The 22,325-nt window shown below is 39.9% G+C and overlaps 1 protein-coding gene across 2 annotated transcripts in view; it reads left to right on the top strand.

The window, feature by feature from the left end:
- Nucleotides 1–979: 979 nt before the first annotated feature.
- The window catches only part of atf7ip (activating transcription factor 7 interacting protein), a 32,601-nt gene continuing 11,255 nt past the window's right edge, over nt 980–22,325 (top strand). Inside the window, exons 1-2 of one of the 2 annotated variants that reach the window (XM_071536686.1) lie at nt 980–1,416; nt 22,126–22,178. The gene's annotated coding sequence lies outside the window, so the exon portion shown is untranslated. Of the gene's footprint in view, nt 1,417–17,415; nt 17,449–22,125; nt 22,179–22,325 lie in introns of those variants that run through there. The other variant, XM_071536687.1, reaches the window with a different exon arrangement.

Genomic DNA, 22,325 nt, shown 5'->3' with positions numbered 1-22,325 from the left:
GAGAGAGAGAGAGAAAGAGAGGGGAATGATAGCTACCGCCCCCTCTACTGAACACATAGATTTTGGAGTTTCAAAAGCCAACCTTATAGACATGACAATGACTAGATACAAAGGTTTATCCAGTAGCAGGACAAGAACAAACATTTAATGTTTGAGTTTGGAGCATTACCATAACTCACCCTCTACTGGTCATTTGGGGGAACTGCAGGTTTCATTCAGACAAGTGAGTCAACAAAATGGCTGACCTTATATAATGAAAGATGTTAGAAGATGGTTAAAAACTCAACAAACTTTGTGTTGATCATTAATATGAGAATATGGATACACCACAATACTTGGCAGCTAAGAATAAAGAGCATTGTACATGTCTTGATCTCATCTTAGAATCCACAAAATCATAGTGAAAAACAAATACTATTTGTAGCCCATGCAGACTAAAAGAGCTTTTCATTTTAGAACACTATGCTACTATTCTCCCTTTAACCTTGGGTTGCACAGTTTTATTTTGTCTGAGTGCTATACTAAGTATTAATTTTACTTTTTTATTTTTTTTACAATCATAAAACGATGTGATGAATCAAAGGTCACATGATTGTGGGATTTTTGAAAACCTATTTCAGGTGCATTTCTTAGATGCATAAATTAAACCAACACTGTCTATATTTTCACACCAGTTTCAGGACAACGTTTCAGACTGTTCTTCCTGACTCCTCCCACCGAATAATCCCCTCCCCCTCAGCCCCCATTTTCTCTGGAAGACAAATCACACCCCTCCCTTTCAATGCTAATGTTCTGCTCCCAGTTGTCCCTTGTTTCTCCGCCAGGTCTGTGGGGGTGTTTCAGCCACACAGCCTTTGTCCAAGCAAGGGTTCTGCTACCCTACATCTAACTCGTGTTAGACCTGTCAAGTCTACCCATACAAACCGATCTATCACGTCCTGGAGCTGTTCATACCTACCTTGTCGCTTTACCTAACGACTTCAGCACCGCCACCGGTCGACAGACTAATAGTAAACCGAAGAAAACTGGGCTTCACAGTTCTTGTGCGACAGTTGGTGTACGTGGCCGCTCGGCGTCTCTCTCTCGCCCTACCGACCAACCCCCACCACCACCGGCAGCTGACGACTGTTTTTTTTTTTTTTTGAGCACGAAAGGAGGAGGAGTCTACTGTTCAGCAAGAGAACAGTCGGAACAGACTGTGAATGCACACCGAGACTGGTTTTGTTTTGGCGCAGCTCACTAGTTTTACCAGTGAACGTTAGACTGGGGGACGTCAGTGCCCAACTACAACGTCAATATCGCGCCCGAAACGGTTGTACACAAGGTCCGGAAGAGTGCGCGAGCGGGAGGAAAAACCATTCTGCTGCAGCCCGTGACAGAAAATCGCGGGAACGTCGCTTGGTAACTCAAGAGTCGGTGAGTAATGTAGTTACACAGCTAGCATGCTAGCCAAATAGCTTTCATTTGACATTTAACTTAAGGCAAAGAGGTAAGCTGCTATTTGAATCTAGGTCATATAAATATATATATATCTACAACTGATCATGAAGGACAGAAAAAAGACAGTTTGATTATTTGATAGTTTGGTTGCACATTTTACAGTGACCCCTGCAGGTAAGCATAACACAGGGGAGTTGGAAAGTAGCTAGCAGTCACTTAGCTGCTAGCAAAAAAAAAAAAGTAGCTATATTAATAAGAATAATACCTGCACAATCAGTTTCACCCTTGGTGGTTAAAGCTTTAATTAACAGTTTTGTCAAAAGGTGCACACCACGGCTGACATTCCACTCGATTCCGCTATTTTGCGAAAGTGCTCTTGAGTTATCGCTATTGACTGAAGTGCTTTTTTAGCATACTTGAATTGATTATTTGATATTAAATTTGATTAGTCACTGTTGAATACATCAGAATCAATCATTCATCCTTTGGTTTTTATATAAAATGCAAATAAAACAGAAAGACGTCTTTCACACACAGCTTCTTAATAATTGACACAATAGTTATCTGTTTTCAATAAATTGGTACATATTTGGTATTAAGCTTGTTGAGCACACACAGTGCACACATAAGTCATGTGAACAGAAAAGGGAAGCAACAGTGCTCGTAATCAACTATTAGGACAAGTTGTCCTTACTCCAGTACAAGTAATCATATAGGCTAATCTTCATGTCATTTAGTCACAGTTCATATCGAAGAACTGGATTGATAGCATTTAGACACTTGCCTCTTTGATTTATTTGCAGCTCAAAGGCTGAACAATCCAATCCTACCAGGTCAATGAAGTGGCTATGTTGTGTTGGTGCTAAAACAAGCAGCACCTCCAGTATACTGCAGGGATGACTGTCTGGGAGAGAGGCAAAATAGAGGACTGATTTTTGATATGGGTTAGTCAACCCTGACATATGGGGAATGATAGTGTACATTAAATTTGTCACTTTGTCACCCCCTGAAAGCTTTCAGGTTTAATTCAGAGTTTTCCAGGTACTTTTAATTAGCCTACGTATTAATTTTTAATACTAATTATTGTAAAGTAGCCCTAAATTGAAAAGTAGATTTCATGCACCTTGGTATTAAACTGTACAGCATGCAACCTGAAGTTGAAGAAATTGCAGTTCTCATCACATTGTACTTGTCAACCCCCCTCTTGGCCTAAAGTGGTACAGTCCAGTAATTTTCCATGCACCACACAGACCTAGAATGTGGGTGTGGCTTAATGTCAGTGGAAATACTAGAGTTGAGCAGTTTATTTTATGAGTCCATTTTGGTTGCTTTAGAGACCTGGAGAGTTCCTACACTTTTTATTTTATTTTTTTATTTAGTTTATATACAGTTTAGTAACCTATTGAGTGTCTTGCTGTGTAAAGCAGTCACACATTTGGGATTTTATGACATTTCAATAATTTGGATTGTATTTAGTTCACATAAAGTAGAGATGTGTCCAATTTGACTTTGCAGATTGGGAAAATGGTACAGCCCTGTTTCTAGTTTCCCCTCCCCCACCTCATCTAGTGGCCGTGCTCACATGGTGCACTCGCAATTCAATACACATTCTTTTTTTCTGCTGAAGAAGGAACAGTCTAGAAAGGCCCCACCTACTCTTTTGAAATGCTTTTCTGCTTGTAGATAGGTGTTAGGTGTCAATTATTTGTTACATTAGTCGATTTGTTCTGTCACATGCAGCCAGATTGGTGAGAATTTCTTCTTGCCCTTAAAACTGGAAAAACAATTTGTAGAGCTAGCTTAATTCAAATGGGTACTGCGTGTGAAGGTAGGTAAGATCGATGTTCTGCCCTGCTGTAGTTTAAAAGTAAGACCTCTAAATGTCCTACATATGGAGACAGAGAGGAGTTTCTATGCTTGGCAACAACACCTTGCTCATTGCTGACAGATTCAGATTCAGATTCAGGCTCAATATTTACATCAGTAATGTACAGATGGTGGCTCATGACCTATCACAGGTCCCTGCACCTTAGAAATGCCTCCCGCATATATATTTTGCATCGTATGATCAGTAATGCATGCCAATGCATTACCGATCTGATGATTTCAATCACAAGTGCAGGAGCCAAGTATCATTTCCAAAAATGTAATTCAATAAAATGCCACCACTTCTCTGAAAATCCTGTTCAATAACATGGCAGCAGTACATATTGTCTTCTATGTCATAAATAGTGGTCTGATACACACACTAATGCAGAATGTTGTGCTACTCAATATTTTAGTGTTTTGCTACCAAAAATATTAAGTGTACTTAAAATGAATTGAAGCATGAACATATCTTTTATTTTTGTTTAGGGCCCACCATAATCTAAGAATGCCCTAAGGCCTCCTTAGTTCATTAGTAAGCCTTGTAAAGAAACTAGCATCCAAGCCTTCTAATCTTAGCATCATGCAGGCAAAATTTTTCACGTATGTGATGTTAGAATTCCCCAATGTTATTAAGGTCAAATGTGTCCGATAACATGATAGAATAGGTCTATAACGAACACTCCCCTCCCCAATCTAAATATTAAGAACTCAAATGAACGCCACTTGGTCAAGTGGACATTGATTGGGAGTATGTCGAGTTCCCATCATGTGGGATGTGGGACTGGTAAACAGTATCTAAAAAAAAAACAGAGACGGCCTGATTCTAAAGATAATGGGTGCAAAAATCAGTAATGTGTTCATTCACTCCCATATAGTATATTACACATTAGTTTATAGCCATTGGTGCTTTGAGGGAGAGTTACATCTTTACTCATTAGTAAATACTAAAATGTGTGCATCGGTTCCGGTCCACTGTTCTGTGCTGTTAGTAGGCTACATGCCTCAGAATAAGAAGCTAGTTGTATCTTTCCGAAACTTCAGAAAACTGAGCTATGTTCCCAAAAATTCTCTTTTGTTGTGTCGTTTTTCAACCAATTTCATAGACCCACAAGAACCAGTTTCAGCCAGATGGAGCCAGTTCCTTCAGCTCTTGGGCTGAAAATGAGAGGGAAAAGAAATATGATCTTGGTTCAGTCTCTATGTAGTGTAAGTCTGTGTTTGTTTGTCAGCATTTTTATCAGGCCACATTGACCATTAGAAAGACTAGTCTGTTATAAATGACTATTCTGCATTTCACACTTCAGTCATACTAAATAATAAATTAGTTACTTATGTATGTTTATGTGTATTTTATGAGGGCCCTATGACATTTATTTTGTCCTATTTTTTTTTCGTGACTGATAAAGTTTAAGTATTGAAACAGAAAAGTGCTTATACATATGTTTTTGTGTGCTATTATATCTAAAAACTTAGCCTACACCTATGCTTACAGCAAGCATGCATACAACATATTCACTCATCTCATCAGTTATTTATTAAAAATCTAGGCTAAACATTGATATACTGACATATTTTCTGTGAACTTGTCCTTTTAATCTTGTCTCTATTCAACCAAACCACTCAAGAGATGTTACATGCTCTTAAGCCACTTTAAAAACAAGCGAAATGAGAGTTAACAGACAGGTTGGTGATTTAGTAATGTTCAAGATTTTAGAGATTCTGCTTTTTCTTCAAAGCAAGTGTCTTACATAGGCGTATATGTTCAGACTTGCACGTTGGCACATAGCACATACCCTAGTCACACATACAGCCTTGCTACCCTAACATGCTCACATGGTGTTCAGATTAATTTCTGTACCTTTTCCTGTAAATAAGGCTGTAGTCATTTTCATTGTCAAATAATCTTTCAGATCTAATGTTGAAAACATAATGTGTTAGGCTACTGCATTTAATTCTGATGAAAATATTGTTTTGATTAGAAAAAGAAACTTGCTCCCAAAACATTGCTGTCCACATAGAATGAGCATGTTTATGCACAGTCTGTCTGTAATTATTTAAATGGATAAGCAGCAAGATCAACATCAAATCATCAATATGATGTGTTGATAATTGTAGTTAAAATGTGGTAACAGAAGTGGCTGGCCTAGCCGGTGCACCACATTTTACATTGGACTGAATGAGCACTTTCTGCAAATTTTTTGCTGCAGTCAACCAGTATGGTGGGTAGTGATTGAAATGTAGGCTATAGGAGCATAGACAAATGAATAGGCTAGGTATAGTTGGCCATTGCATTACTTTGACGTGAAGTCACAATTTTCCTCAGCACTTTGTTCCCTCAGAACACAAATACACAAAGACCTTTTTTTTATCTGAGTGCCATCTTGAAATTGAGGGAGGTGCTTTTGGGGAAAACAAAGAAGTAGGCTGTCCACTCCCATATGACATGCCCAAAATTGAATTCTAAAAATATCCCAAGTGTGGGGGAAAAATAATTTCCTTAAACAAACTTATTCTAGAGCCGGATCAACTTGAGAATTCCGTGAGGCAGTGGTAAAGCAAAATGAACTGTCAAGGATAGGGTTGGGTACCATTCACACCTGGAATTCGGTACCGGTACCCAACGGTACCTTTTTTCGGTACTTTACTCTCTCTGTAATAACAAAAATGTAATTTCGGTTGTAAAAAATAAGTCAAAATTTCTCAATTTCAACATTGTTATTTATTTAGAACATTTTACACACAACACAAAATAAAACCCCTCCCTACCTCCCTCTCCCCTCCCAAACCCGTCCCTACAACCTCCAACCTGTCACAGTCTGTCACCACCAGGGCATAGTGTGAGAACGCTGTTGTGTGTGTCTCAGAGGAAGCACATGTGATATCCTTCCCAAGATCTAGGAGTCATAGCACGAGGGCGGGTTGAGAGTGGGACAGGGTGACCTGTCAATGAAAGCAAGAGTGTAAACAACACGACTCACGAGCTGATGATAATGATAACGCTAGTAAAAATGCTAAGCTAACAGCAGCGAAGACAATGAAAAAAGCCCAGTTATCTCCACCAACAACCTATCCAACTAGCTAATTAATTACCTGAACATGTCGATGAGGTTGTCGATGCCTCACTTAAAAATTTCGTCGTCCATGGAGGGTTCAACTTCTTCGGCGCTGGCTGCAGGCGTGCTGCTAATGTTAGCTGCGGCTGCTGCGGGGGACTTGGCTTTCAGGCTATCAAATACGGTACACTCTTCAGCTTTTAGAAATATTTTGTGTTTGACCAGGTCTTTCCTCAGGTTAGACATGTTGCCATGGCCAGCTTTGTATTTCGCATCACAAATATTGCAGCAAGTGTTGTCTGCGTCAAGTTTAGAAAAGTGTAACCACACTTGGTACCGCTTTCGGCTCGCCATTGCCCTGACTGTGTTGAACAAGCTGCAGGGGTGACGTAGTCTCGCTCTCGTAGTCTCGCTCTCTCTCTTTCTCTCTACTCTCTCACCCAGAAGCACTCTCAGGTACCGACATTTGGCACCGATTGATTTTACGTGAATCGGTACTCGGTAGTACCGACGTAATTCGGTCAGTACCCTTAAAAGTACCGAGTTCGGTACCCAACCCTAGTCAAGGATCTGCTGGTGCAGTAAAGTCACAGATGTGCAAAGTACAGCCAGGTTGAGAAAGGGCAGAAGATACATAAACAAGATGTACAAAATCCAACTAGGATGATGGCCTGAATAGTGTCCATGTGCAAATTAGCATGAGTCTGTCATGGTGTTTGTTTGTCTGTGTATATGTATGTGCATGTGATAGCATGCTTCAGGTGTGGGGGTCCTAGAAGGGTTGGTAGAGGAGACAGATTACTGTGGTGAGTAGACTGTTCCGGTGGTGGTTGGTGCAGTCCCTGATGCGCTGGAACCATGCTCCAGAGGGTAGTACGCAGGGTTGGCAGCAATCTTCTTTGTCCTTTTTCTTGCTCCGGTGTCTTTGGAGGACAGCCGGCAATCGAGCACTCTCTGCTGTTCAAATGACATGTTGCAGTCTTGCCTTGGAGCGGGAGGAGGCAGAGCCACACCAGGCTGTTATGGATGCTGTGAGGAAGCTTTCAATGAAGGATCTGTGGAATTGGACCAGGAATGGTTGTGACGTATTCAGCTGCCAGAGCTGATGCACAAAGAATATTCTCTGTTGAGCCTTGATTAGATCAGAGATGTTCTCATCTAATATGAAGACGTTGTGGATAGTGGAGATGTAAAAATTCCCAGGGACCACTGTGTTCACAGTAGCATCATTGATTACCAGGAGAGATGGGCCCATTGGTTCTTGTGGAGGTGAATCCTCATCTCCAACATCTTGAGAGTGTTATGCTCAAGGTTATTGTTGGCACAACAAGAGGCAAGTCTGGACATCGCTCTGTTGTAGATGGAAACATCATTGCCTTCGATAAGGCCTACTAAGGTGGTTGGAGCAACTTGACCAAGGGGTCTTGGGAGCTGCAGTAATTGGCATATAGGGAACATAAGAGAGGGGAGAGTGCACATCGCTGTGCGACACCTGCGCTCACAGAGAGACCTGGACAGCTAGGAACCAGTGCTCACATACTATCTCCTGCCAGTCTCTGGGGGACAGCGTGGTAGTTGTAGAGCACCGGCCGTGTACCAGAAGTTAGGGCTTCCAGATGGGCTTTGGGGTATGAGGGTGCAGCTCCCTTAGTAGTTTGTTGCACTAGGGTTTGGATTTTTTTATGAGCAGCCAAAGGGAGTTAGGAGCACAGGTGGAGGATGACATGAGTGGAGATGACTGGTGCTTGAGTTGGACAGAATCCCTGGTGAGGAATGATCTCATTTGATGGATGTTGGAGAGTGCAAACCAGCGGAATCTGTTTGTGACTGCAATTTGGGCCTCACTCGACAGCTGGTTGTCAAGGATTACCCTGAAGTTCCTGTGGTCTGAGCAGGGGTCACTGTGGTATTGTGATTGGTGATACTGAGTTCCTGCAGAAGGCAGGATTTGTCAGGGAAGAAGAGCAACTCAGTTTTGTCAAAGTTTAACTAGAGGTGGGGGACAAATATCTAAGTGGAGATATGTGCCTCCATCTGTGTATTAGAGGAAAGAAAACAAGGGTGGATTTTTGTATGATCATCTGATCAATGTAAGAGACATTGCAGAGACATAATGCAGAAAAAGAAGAGGAGGGGGCCCAGGACTGAGCTCTGGGGAACCCCAGTGTAGAGGGTACATGGCAAATCCATATTAAACCCAACAATGGTAATGTGAGAGGGGAAACCTAATAAGGTAAATTGCTACATCTTTTAGTACAACTTGCTGTAGATGTGATCCTGTCCAAGCAAAACAAATATCCCAACTTATGACTTTGAGCCCATATACACAATATACACATATGATTCAGTAAGCTTCATCAGCTGTTACTCCTTCACCCTCAATGAAGCTAAGCAGCAGTGTCACTCAAATGATGGCAATGATGTGTGATTGGTTGTGCATATTATTGTCTTTCCCCTAGAGGGTATGGGCAGCATTGAAGGATGGTACAAATAAAAACAAATAACCTGCAAAGCTACCTTGGCAAGCCACTTGGCAAAACAGTGAGTATGATTGCCATTGAATGTTAGCTTGTGAAATATTTATGGCAACAGAAAGTGATGTATTGCATTATATGACATGGCATTAGTGTAACTGGCTATACCTTTAATTCAATTCTAATTATCTTATGGGTTTGTAGCTTTCGCACTCTGCCTTTATGACCTGCTCTGTGTCTGAATCCCAGTGGACTCTGGACTCTACCCTCGTGAACATGGTTCAACAGAAATGCTTTAGTGGAAAGGAAGCCGAATGAGGGCACCTGAATTTGGTAATTGAACGCAAGCAGTGCCAGCTTATCAATGACAGTACCTCATGTATGTTTTGATGACATGTATGTTGTTGTGAAGAGATAAAGCTAGGACTATGTAGAGATGTAGAATTTTACTTGTATACAAATATAAGGCACAGTGATCCTCATCTGATGCGATGATGATGGATTCTATTTCAGTGAGCCCATGCTGAAAATATTGTGCTGCAATGTGACGTGTGAATGCTGACAGAAAAGGTTGGATGATATATATTTAAAGCAATGACCTGGAAATGCTCTGTATGATTGTATACCAATATTGACTAGTATCAAAAAAAATTATATATATATGTATATGTATATGTGTGTGTATGTATATATAGCATATATATGAAATAATGAATGAATGACACCATTGCTTTAAAAGAACAAATCAAATTAAGAAATGTTTTCTATTAAAATATTACATTATATTGTAACTTAATAATACAGAAATGTAATGATACAGTTGATACAGATTATTATTATTGTTATTGTTATTATTATTTTATTATTATTATATGTTGTATCTGAATATTTTAATATGTAGGAAAAAACCTAAAACACACAAGACAATTAATGATGGGGAGAGGGGCAATGGAAAAAATGTTGAATAAAAGAAAAAGGCAAAGGCACTGAACGGAAGGATTAATTAGTGTTTATTTTCTTGACTGTTATAATATGATGTAAGGTTAAAAATGCACCAAAGTGTTGCAATTTATATAGGTCTTCCTCTAGGTGCAAAAAATGTGTTGCTAAAGTGAGACCGTGCCCCTTGCAGATCAAAAGAAATCAAAGGCCTCAAGAGAGCAAAAGAACAGGGGGAGGGGGGCAGCAACAAATTTCCCAATATTTTTAACTAGATAAAATAGCAACATGTAGTTGGTCGTAAGGGGGTGAAATTTCAACTGTGTCTTTGATAAAAGGGATTCTCTCTGCTGCCAAGTATTCTACTGTGTACAGCAGCAGCAGTGGCCATTTTGAGTTGTAGCATGCAGCGCAAGCAATCCATCAAAAACAAGGGAGTGGGGGATGGGGAAAAATGTTGAGTAGGCTAGCTTGTTGACTAATCCAAATCATTAAGCTCATGGAAATGTTATCTGTCTGTGAATACCAATTTGTCACTGAAAACAATGATCAGTTTTTCTTATATCTAATTTTTTTCTCTAGTGTACCACTGTATGTTTTGGGATGAGAGGCAAAAAGGTTATAGCATTGAATTTAGTTATGTTAGAACATGACCCCTATCATCAGTAGCATTTATATTCATGTAACAAAGTTCTGCGAAATCTGCCATGTTTAGACTAAAACAGGTGAGTTGTTGCTACAAAGAAAAAAGTATCGTTAATCGGATATCTCAAAGAATGTGACTGCATTTATCTTGAAAAGGTTTTGCAGTGTGCAGCATTGCCTACAAAACATAAAATGACTGGGCTGCCCTTTCAGGGCCAAGGGTGAGATTTCTCTCTATTAAGGGAGAACTGAAATCCATTAAGAAGGTTTTATTCTCTACATAAGCTAATGTGGTTTTGAACTTCCATTTTAGAGCTGCAATAGTCTAGATAGTTTTCAGATTGTCTTTCACCTCTCTAGCTCCCTCCCTTGTTGGTGAGAGCACCTTTCTGCTACAATGGTTTAGTCCGTGCTCGGCTGTAAAACTCCAGACTGTGAAACAGACTGCTGGTGTGGGGGAGGGGTATTGGCGCTCTCTGTCAGGCTGTGGACTTCCATTCTGACTGTGTGCTGCTAGCTAATGCTTATACGGACTGATTCAAACTGTAGTGACTTCAAAAGATGTGGAATAAGTTATCAGTTTAATCAGAAATATTTGGAGCAGCTGCATCAAGATCTTTCCCTTGCACATGTAACAACAAAGCATTTTTATTTCTGTCTCTTCAGGGAACCCAGGTTACATCTGTTACCCTTATTTTGCCTCCTGACAGTTTTTGTTAATTTTGTAGTGTGACAGTTAATACTGTCTTTTTTGTAGCCATGAGATGGTTTCCCTCAGCTGCGCATGGGTAAAGAATAATCACCATGCGCCTGATTCACATGGAACTTCAGCCCAACCCCACCCCCTCCTATTTTCCTTCCTTTTTTTCTCCCTCTACCCAGCCCTTGCTAGCCTTCAACTGCAAAAGCACCAAAAACAAATCGCGTACAACCTTCCTGGCCTTCCTACAACAAAGGAAGGCCAGGACTGTCTACTTTTAGACTTTTCAGTTTTAGTTATATTTTTGTTTTAAGGATAATGCTTTATTTGACAGTATTGTTGCTGTAATGTTTTAATTGTTCAACCATAAGTTCTGTTTTTTCTTTTATTAAAGTTATTAAAACACTGAGTTCCATACAGTTTCTAACAAATGTCTAAACTGTTAATAGTATCTAAAGACAGGCAACAACTACAGCCATTTAGGTGTTTAAATTTGGTATGATCACACACATCATTGATATGATGTGATTTCCATCCATTGTAGATTGATTAGTCTTTTATACGAAGTGATCTTCTAGTATTAATACAATTGTGCCAATAGTGGTTTTTCAGCTAGTTTGAAAGGAGGAACATATACCCAACAATTACCCAGGACAAAAATGGGACACAAATATCCATGTACTAGGTGTACATGAAGGAATGTCTCAGGAAAAGTCAATGATCAGCTCCTGCCTAGATAAAGGCTAGACACCAAGTCTTGGCTCCATCTGGCATCCTGTTTGTTGGAGTGCAGCAGACATAAAACTGTCTTGATAATCTGGACTATATGCAAAAAATATCCTGTTGTCTCCTTCCTCATCTGTAAATGAAGCAAAGTAAAAAAAAAAAAAAACCTGCAGGTGGTGGAAGGTAGTTCATTTGGGATTCTATTCAGGTCTCTATCGGCCATGAAAACCAGTCAGATTTATACTGAGGCAATGAAGTGCAATATAAACACAGTTTTAGGACATGGAGCGGTTGCACTCCCTGAGGACGTTTGCTTTCAGATGTATGAAGTAATTTTACTCTGCCTAACAATCTACTTTGTGAGATACTTATATACAGTATAGTGCCTATATTGTTTTCTGATACGCCTTAGCTTGCTGGACACATAGCTTAAATTTAAAAAATAATGTCAAATATTCAGTGGTTAGACGATTGCGCTACAGGCTCAGACAGCCAGAAGGAGCAGCTCATGTAGCCCACATGGCCACATAAGTTGTTGAGTGTCTGTGACACAAGGCCCTTATTAAGCTACCTAGAATGTACAGTATTACCACCTCTACAATCCAGGTATCATTGTGTTTCCCTTGGTGATACATTACAGCTACTTGAATAAATTTGTCATAGAGTCCTAAAGATTGTCGCTGGTAGTGTTGTATAGCAGTGAGATCACCAAGAGAAAATAACTTCACTGCATCCATTTATTTATTCATCAATTTGAAATTAGTCACAGATGGGGTCTATGAGATTTCACATTCGATTAAGTTTTGTTTTGGTTTTGTTAAATAGAGGGCCTGTGTTACTTATTGGGTGGGTCTTATTAACCGGGCACAGAGACCCTTACTAGATTATCCGACCAGACAAAGTTGAAACAAGTGTGTTGACCTACAAGAAGTAGGTCTTCATTAAAACCAGTCAGCACTGACAAGAGGATATGAATGGAGACTAGACAGACCATAAAGACGTGAACACGTCTTGAAAAACGGCAGCATATACAATCAAGTCGATGTAAAGATTTCACTAGTCAATATGACTAATGGAAACTACATAGCATGACGACAAGAGAAACAAGTTGACACATGTTAAAAATAGGAAACGGTGAACAAACCTTTACAGCACACACAATAAACCGGTGTGGTGGGGTATGATTTGCTGAGGATTTGCTTTTATCCTTTTTGCAGATAGTAAGAAAACAAAGTGCAGCGCTGATAAATGTAACAGCCAAGTAAGAATGCTGTGTGCTGCAGGAGAAGAGTGCGAAATTTGCCATCGTTTCATTTGGAAAAATATTGCTGTACTTCCATTAAACAGAAATTAAATGTGTAGGTGAGAAGGATATACATAGGCAATTATGTTGGGTAATGTGGTGATGTAGTAACTTGATATGATGTTCTGCTGGATATGTCAGTTAGCTTCTGAGGGCTCAGGCTGGCTGCGCACAGCAGAGCAGGTGGCCATTTTGAGTTGCTGCAGTGAATCCAGATGCAGACTGTGAGCGTGGGGGAGGGGAAGACTGCGCATTGTGCGCAGTAATGTTGGAATGCAGGCTCTGCTCTCGCTGGCTGACAGTGATTTTCCACTCGGTATTTAGCCTCCACTGAGAAAATCAAAGATTAGGTAATAGTAAAAGGGCAACATTTTTTATTGCTATTTTATTGCTATATTTTGAAAGCCAGACAACCATGTTTTCAAACAGCATCCCCTATGTGTGACTGCTATTGGCAGCACTGTGTCCTGCCTATCCAGTTTTCAGCTTGCCACGTTGCTTTAGGTGGTTAGGACACGTCTCAGGAGAAGCAGCTAGATGTAGCCACTGCACCACTTCCTGCATTATATGATACCCCAGTTATCTGGACTTTGCTCCACAATACATTTAGCAAAGTAGCCACAAAATCCTGGTTAGATGAAAGAAAAGTGGAATTTGTTGGTTTTGTTAACTTCACAGTCATAACTTAGTGTTTTGCTTAACAGTGGGCACATACCATATAGGCTCATTATAACAACAGTGAAATTCAAAACATGTATGTCTGTTGTTTAGAGGTAACATTGATTTGAAATGACAAAATCAAATTTGAGGGTTAGAAATAAGTATCTGTTTAGTTTACTCTTAAGATTCAGGATAATGGTCTTTAATGTATGTGTGGAGATTTCAATAAGAATAGTTGTCAAGAAAAAAGTAGGCGTGGTTTGTAAATGGATATTCACTTGCCTGTGATAAGTGCTTTGCACGCTACTCACAGCAGCACTGGTGGCCATTTTGTGTTTCTGCAGTAATAGAAAGGGGGAGGGGCAAAGAACGCACAGCAAGGTTTGATTTACTCATACAACAGTGTCTCTGGTGAAGACATAGAGGTGAAGTTTGCAAATTACAGTGTAATTATGAATATACAGTCTACATTTCCTTGAACTATCATTACATTTCTTTGGTCTGTGTCTGTTTGTTTGGCAGACAGTAACCTACTTTTAATGAGCTATTTTGTGTTTAATCCACATTTATAAAAAGCTCAAGAAAAGAAGTACTTGACTAAATTTATGTTTTTAAGTTATGTTGACATTTTTTCGAGGGGTTCTTTCTTTTGTTTCCTCTCTGGTGTGGAGAACCCCCCTCTGTCAGAATGGTTCAGTCTGTTTGGCAGTAAACCTCCCTGCTGTGGGAGAGGCAGGGCGGACGGGGGCTGCTTAGTGTGTCAAGCTGTGCTCTTCATTTCTTGCTGTGCGCAGCTAGCAAGGGTCTGTGTAGCTAAAAAGCGTTGTTTGTTGCTTGTAAATGTTAAGAATGCTTAACAAAAAACACTTGGCACAATTTATGATGAGAGTTTCTTTCAACTACCATTTTGAGTCACTAGGTTGGTTTTTACAGATTTAATCATAGTTTATCATGAGTCCTACCTATATCCCTCATGTTCCTGGAGAAAATATATCTTTGGCCTGTATCCAGTTCTATTTCAAAATGTTGACTAAATAAGCCTACTGCTTGTAATCTAATTTTTGTGTGTAAACCCAGGAAGAAAAAAAGCCCTTGTCCTCATTTAGCGATGTAAATCTGGATTTTGTGTCTGTTTGATGACTTGAATGATACTTTATTTTGGTTTATCTTCTTGATTTGAAAGCTCCCCCCCCCCCGTCAGAATGGTTTAGTCCATGTTTGAGTGTGGGAGAGGCTGTTCCCGAGTGTGTGTGTGTGGGGGTGGGGGTGCTGCTGCTGCTGCTTGGTTGAGTGTGTCGGGGGTGTGCACTTCAGCACTGGCTGTGCGCCGCTAGCTAGGCTTTGTGACTAAAGTGCACATTGTGCTGCTTTAAAACGTTGAGGTTGCACTATTTATTTTACTGGTGTTTTATTGGTTAATGTTTCATATTACACACTATGAGACTGTTGACATTTTCTACTTTTTAGTTTGTAATTGTCACCACAAATAGGCCTGTTTTTTTTTCTTTAAAAAAAAAAAAAAGAGCGAGAGAGATCCCTGCCAGTAGTCAGATGGAACAGTCTGAACTTGGCTCCTCCCCCTGTGCATTTCTCCTCTGTCTCTTCTCAGCCATGTGCTCCATTGACCAGCAAAACAAATTTGTATGACCTCTAATGGAAGGCCCCAATCTCTCAAATCCTCCTGTCAAAGGTGAATGTTTCTTCCATTTAAAAATATATTTGCCATCATAGTTTTGTTGAACTGAACTATTTTTGTGCTCTGTTTAGTCAGTGTTTGCTCCCATCAAAGAAGCAAAGCCACATCTGTTGGGGAGGGAGATTGAGCTGCTTGAGAGAATATTGGCCAGTTTTTGTTTGGCCCAGTTGATTTGATTTTCAATTACAGTTCACTTTCAACATTTGCAAGGTCAGAAATAGAAATTTGCCAAATTGTGTGTTGATCTGTTCTCCTTCGTAACAGAAAACACATGTGCGATAAAGAGCCATCTATTCATGGAGAAGCAATAATGCGTAGAGGGAAGGGTTCTGAGAGATATATATATATTTTTATTTTTTACAATTTTTCAGTATTTTTGGGCCCACGTGTCCCATTCATTTCAAATAGAGATTCCGGTTTTCCTATGTTTCTTCCCCTTGTGTTCCTTTTTTTTTGTGTGTGTGTGTTACAGAGATCATGCCCCTAAAGTTTAAATTGTGCTGCTAGCTGTGGAATGCTTCTCATCAAGGCCTGACTGACATCAGAGCTTGTGAAGACTGGAAAATATTGAGGGAAGGAGGGAGAATAAACCTTGAGTCCATTTCTGACAAAGCATTTATCAAAAGAAGAGTATGCAGTCTACTCATTACTTTTTATTTTAGCAGACAGGAAAGAAAAGGACCAGAAACAGCCAAGAGTGCAACAGCGTAGCATGTTGGGCCAAGCAATTACCCCAACTATTCTGGAGAAGATATTTTTGCCTAGCAAAATCATCTTCTACAAGGAATTGGCAAAATAAGCAAAATGATGAGCTTAGCCTGCATTTTCATATCAGCCTATCTTATGATCTATGTTAGACTTAATGCACTAGTGAGACTAAGATAAAGGTCCTTAAGTGTACAGTAGTTCAATAAGGGAAAATAGAAGAAAAATCTATTGTAAAGTAATCATTTTACAGGTGAAGTTGAAGAAAATGAGTTTTCAAGTAGTAGGCTGAGCTTGAAATGAGATACTCAGTTTAATGGTAGCGAGTGCTCAGTGTTGTTGCGCATAGCAACACTGGTGGCCATTTCGTATGTATGCAGGCAGCTCAGATAAAATCTATGAAAGAGAGAGAAGGTGGAGAAGGCAGAGGACTCAATATAGTTTTCACTGAAGGGATTGATTTACAGTTATGGCAGGGTTTTGTATTGATGTCTTTTGTCTGTTTATGGAGAAAATAAACATTAACTGTTACAGCACCAGAAACCAGTTTAAAATTGTCATCGTACATTTTTAGGGGTAATCCCAGGGAGCAGAAAGCCCTCTGTCTTAGTTTTGGAGAGGGGAAAATGATTGTAGAAATTTGGTGCCTATGGTGTTTTGTAGAATGGAGAACCCCCCTGTCCTCTGTGCGAATGGTTTAGTCCATGCTCGGGAGTGGATTTCCATACTGTGGATGAGGTTTTGCTCGAGTGGGGGATGGGTGTTGCTAAGTAGCAGGCTGTGCAGTGCACTTCCCTTCTGCCTGTGCGCTGCTAGCTAGGGTTGGTATTGGCAATCACCATACTATACTGCTTACAACTGGAGCAGACACGTGATTTATACTTATTTGTGGTGCAATTAGTGACAGTTAACAACTTTACCTTCTGAAAGAAAAAAAATAACATGATTACTGTTTTTAGTGTTTCATATTATGCATTATGGCAGTGTCTGCTGTGTCAGTAGCATTGTACTGACTGAGTTTCCTTTTTTAAGTGAGTAATTGTCACCCTTCATAGGCTTATTTAAGGTACACAGCCTTTATAGGACAGACCCCTGCAATGAGGAAGATGGACTAGTCCTAAATGGTCCCTCCCCCATTCTCTTTCTTGTTTTCTCCTGCCGGCCTCTCAGCCGTTGCTTGTTCCCTCAATCAGCAAAATACACGGAAGGCCTCAATCTCACACATCCTCCTGTCAAAGGTTGACTTTCCTCTCTTTTTAAAGCATGTTAAACATTTCTCTCTGTATTGTTTCAACCTAATGTGTCTTATTTTATTGCAGCTTTAGACTTGTCTCAAGTTTGGCTTTTGATGTTTTTTTAAAGAGTGCTACGCTAATTCAAGAAGCCAAAGTTTTCAGTTCTCTGTTCCTTGATAGGAAACGTTAAATTCAGACATTCTGCACATGTCAAGGAATAGGGATGATTTGATTTGCTGTCAGGTTTCATTAATTGGACAGCTGATTGACAGATTTTTAAATGATGCCACGTGTAGCCTAATTACATCAATAACATGGGCAGAGAGACGCTTCTTACCTGCAGCACTGTGTGTGACACAGGGGGTGCACTTGTTTTCCCACATGTTTTGAGTGTTTGTATCTCATAGATGAAACCTGAAATATGGTTAGCATGCTTGATAACAAAATTGTTGGCTGATTTTTTTAAATATTTTTGCCTGCTTTAATTTCAGTCTAACACTTGTTAGCCATGCCAGCAATCTAAAAGATCAATTCATGATCACGCTAAATATTCGACAGATGTCAAAGTGTTAGATTTGCAGACATGTTGATGTGGAAAGATGCCATCCAGCAGTTTGTCTAGAAATGCAATTTTGTTATGACCTTTGTTTCTGGGTGAAGCTTCATTAAAATGTTCAGGTCAGCAGCGCAAGGGAACCCAGTATTGGGGTGGATGATGCTTCATCAAAAATCCATAGCTTGAGTATGTCACAATTTAGGATAGATGCTGTTCCTAATGATGATGATTTTCATGTTTTAACTTCAGTTGAAGGATTACATACTCCTCTATGGGTATAGAATGCCACAAACATAAGTTTTTCTTTCTACATTTTGGAGATACAGGGTTTTCACCTGATACAGCGATATGTCTCATACAGAAAGGGCTTCTGACTTGTGATATACTTTGGGTTTATATCGTATTCACTGTGTTCTGTGGCACACAAGAGCACCAACGCAAAGAGTGGTGCACTCTTGTGGAAGGATAGCTGACTCAGTCAAACATGTTCATAGACAAGAAACCCATCAATGCAGTTTTGTCTTTACCTGGGAAAGATAGCTTGTACACATTTCTGACTACGGAGAATGAACAGCCAATGGAGAGTTTGAATTAGGCTCAGTAGAGCCTGTTTTTAAGTTGACTTTGTGCTACTCAGAGGTTCAGAACATGTGCACGTTTGGCACACAAGTGTATTGTTTCTAGAATAGCCTTGAATATCCTGTTGGGCAAGATCTGGGTAAATATTGCTCTGAATTGTCAAAAGTGAATTATGGACAGCATTGAGTATACTGCCAAAGCTTGGTTGCATCTTCCACAGCTGAAATAGCAATGTGATTCTTTGTTGATGCCTGAATGAGAAATTCCCCTTTGGATCGCCCCCCTCCACAGGGAGGTTGGAGTGCAGGGTTGGCTACAGAGCAGCGCACCTCTAGCTGGTGTGGATTCCCTTTCTTGCTCAAGGACACTTCAGCAGGGCGGATGTTTGCTGTCACAGAAGCTTGAACTTGAGTCCTTGTGTTGAAGGACTGTCTCCCTACTCACTGCACCACCCTGCTCTCCAAATACTTTGGACTGGAAGAAGGTCACATGCAATTTGACAGATACTGCAATGTTGAGGCCTTGACCAGCAACTCGATGACCGATACATTGATGTTGAAACAAAGGAGCGCAGAGGAAAACTTCTCAGAGACAATAAGGAAAACTGGCACCGACTGTGCAAATATAAGTTGTCAGGAGATCAGAAGTGAGAAGATGGATATCTCTCCTTTGCTGTTTCTGAGTGCTGCCATAGCATGAAGGCATAGGCCTATGTAAAGCAATTCCTTCTCAGACATGGCAGACCCGGTCATCAAAGCTTGACTGAGAAGCTTGGCACGACTTCAGTAAACAAACACAAACAGTCCGAGCAATAATTTAAAGCTGAAAATCAATATTTTAAACATCTTGGAAGTTGTGAAGTCTCTCTCATCTATGCCTGAAACCAGAGCACCTACAGATTGTGTTGACTCCAGTTGAATGCAGCGGGTAAAAATATTGAGAGAAGGATGAATTTTGAGAAAGAAAACATCTCAAAGATCTAACATCTTAGACAGAAAAAAAATATAGTAATAATATAAGGGGGAGAGGGGACAGGAGTCATACTCAACTTTTTTGTCAGCAGTCAGTGGAGTATCACCAGAAACAAAAAGCGATAAGAGTCGAACAGCATAGTCTGGGGTGGAATTCAGACCCATGCAGGAATAAATTTTAATCCCTGGTACTCTGTGGCAACCCCTGAGACAACATTTTGTCTGTCCTCGGCGTATGTTTTGTAAATTAATATACCTAAAACTTTATCAGACTTTTAGCAATTTAGGTTCTTGGAGTGTAAACACTCGTGTGAATAGTCTACTGGCATTTACGTTGTCTACTCGGCAGGAGTGATGATTACTGCTAATAATAATTTTGTTTAATTGACGCGACTAGACCTTTTTTTTTTTTTGTATAACATCACTTGAGGTGCTCATGAAATGCCACACCCAGCCGCCTCGCGTTCATTTGATGCCTGTAATGACTGTTTTCTGGGTTTGTCAGAGCCAGTCAGCAGAGGACTGACTGATGTAGCTGCAGAAAGCCCTAATGCCAAATACAGGCCGATGATGTGAGGTATCGTGGCATAAGATTCTTAAAAAAGAAATAGAATCTTCAATCAATTAATGCTTATTTACCACAATGCTGGACAGTTAAAATATGGAAGCTATAATAACCATAACCGCAACCATAACAGTCTTCTATATCTTGCAATAATCACCCAATGCAGTGAAACTGGTTTAGGTAACTTGGATTATTGGAGCTGTGGGGATGGACAAATGGAGCATAAGCATTTTGATAATGTTTTGTGAGAGAATTGCTAAACTGTAGCTTAATTAACATTTTTGTTTATGATAATGAAGACTATATATGCTGCATTTTGTTTACCCATATAAATATAGCTGAAGCCTCACCATAGTCAAGATCAAGAGCAAATTATTAATGAACAGGGTGATGGTGCAACTTGATATAGCTGGTGCTGACATAGAATCCTATTCAGCTAGCTACTGAGAGCTCAGCCTGCCTGCATACAGCAGAGCAGACGGCCATTTTGAGTTTCTGCAGTGAATCCAGGCGCAGTTAATGAAACCGTAGGGTGGGGGAGGGGGAGATTGCGCGCCACGCGCTGCAGCAGCGTGCAATAACAGTGGAATGTGAAGTGAGCATGCTGAGAATATACACTCCTGAATTGTTTTGGACCACTTACATTATGTTGATTTCAGGTTATTTTTTAAGCAGTGATGGTGAAATATCTTCTGAGTTGAAGGAAATACCACTTAGACAGTTTTTAATCTAAACAGGAAGCATGTGTATAAACCTTGCTTGCTAAGAGATTAGGCATTGTTAACAATGTTGTGTGTATCTACCCAGCAGCTCAGTGTGCTTTACATACAGTTTTACATACAGTGTAAAGTGTACATTCAATTCACAATAGTCTGCTTGGTGAATGTTGTACATTTCTAGGCTCATGTCACAGCCTGTCAAGTTGCAAAATATACAAACTAAATCAAACAGGTGTGGGAGAACAAGGTCTTTTCAGATAGCTCTGTCAAGTGCAGTCTTATAGTGCAGCAATGAAGTAACAACATAGCTGTGCCCCAAACCAACTTTACAGTGTAAAACTGAAGCAGGTTGTCGCTCTCATCTGATAACAGAGTTTAAAGATTTCTTTAGTCAATATAATGATCTCTTTTTAGCCTATTTCTGTGCTATTCTGTGTCTACTCTGATGCCTACGCTTTCGACACTTATGTATTTGCCATACAGTAACATATGCCCCACCTTAAATATACTGTATGTGCATAATGTCATTTGAGGTCTAGTAACAGACGGAGTGGTCTATCTCGAAAACCTGGTTAACGTGTTCACTGAAAAGAAAAACTCTCCATTTTTCCTAGTCTTGTATTTAGCTGTCAGCAAAGTGTCAGCAGTGAGTCGTAATCATGGCAAGAAGCTGTTTTCTTTTGCCTGTGATTTGACCTTGTATAGATTCCATGTCTTTCCCCTAAAATCACATGAGTAATCACTCTTAAAGCCTCATGTTCGATGTTTTTTTTTCTTTTCCTTTTTTTGTTTTGTTTTAATCACGCTTTGTAATATTAGTACTGAGTAAGCGTGGGCCAGTATCAAATTTTCATGTTGCAATTATTGTGGCCAAAAATATCTTGATTAAAAACTGTTATCACAGCATTTGTCAAAAAGAACTGACAATTTGCTAGTAGTGCTTTTGTGTTAAGATGGATGGCCCGTATGTAAATATTTGATAAATATGATGGACATTGATTGTCATCTATATAATTATATTTGCAGTTTGACGAGATTCATCGTGACCCCCAGTAAAATATCTCCTCTAAATCCCTGGCTCTGAATTGCAGCTCAAAGCATCGCTCTGTTGTTGTGCTAAAGAGATAGAGATAGATAGATTGCTAAAATCAGAAGTGATCAATTAAGGGTGAATCTTTAACATGGAAGGTCTGTGGATTTTATACATAGCTGATCTTGTAGCCATAGTTTGAAGCGGTAGTACGATACCAAATTAAATATAAAATGCATCTTGTTTGTTTTTTTCCCTAGGTTATTGAAGAATTTGGTGTTAAATCCATGGTCAGGAACCTTACCGCTTAAAGGTGAGCTATTCATTGAAGATTTAATGAAATTGTCTGCAATGCATGTTATTTGATGTCCTACCACATGTCCGGTTTACAACTGAATGCAAAATGAGAACTTGCCTCATTTTCCTACAGCACACAGCTTTCATACATCAGACTACTTCC

This window comes from Centroberyx affinis, unplaced genomic scaffold (genome assembly GCF_046629955.1).
Source record: "Centroberyx affinis isolate AG114_WGS23_722 - 3 ecotype Tasmania unplaced genomic scaffold, CSIRO-AGI_Caff_v1 ptg002929l_1, whole genome shotgun sequence".
Classification (NCBI taxonomy): Eukaryota; Metazoa; Chordata; class Actinopteri; order Beryciformes; family Berycidae; genus Centroberyx; species Centroberyx affinis.
The sequence above is the reverse complement of the archived record's forward strand: the minus strand, read 5'-3'. Positions and strand labels throughout refer to the sequence as shown.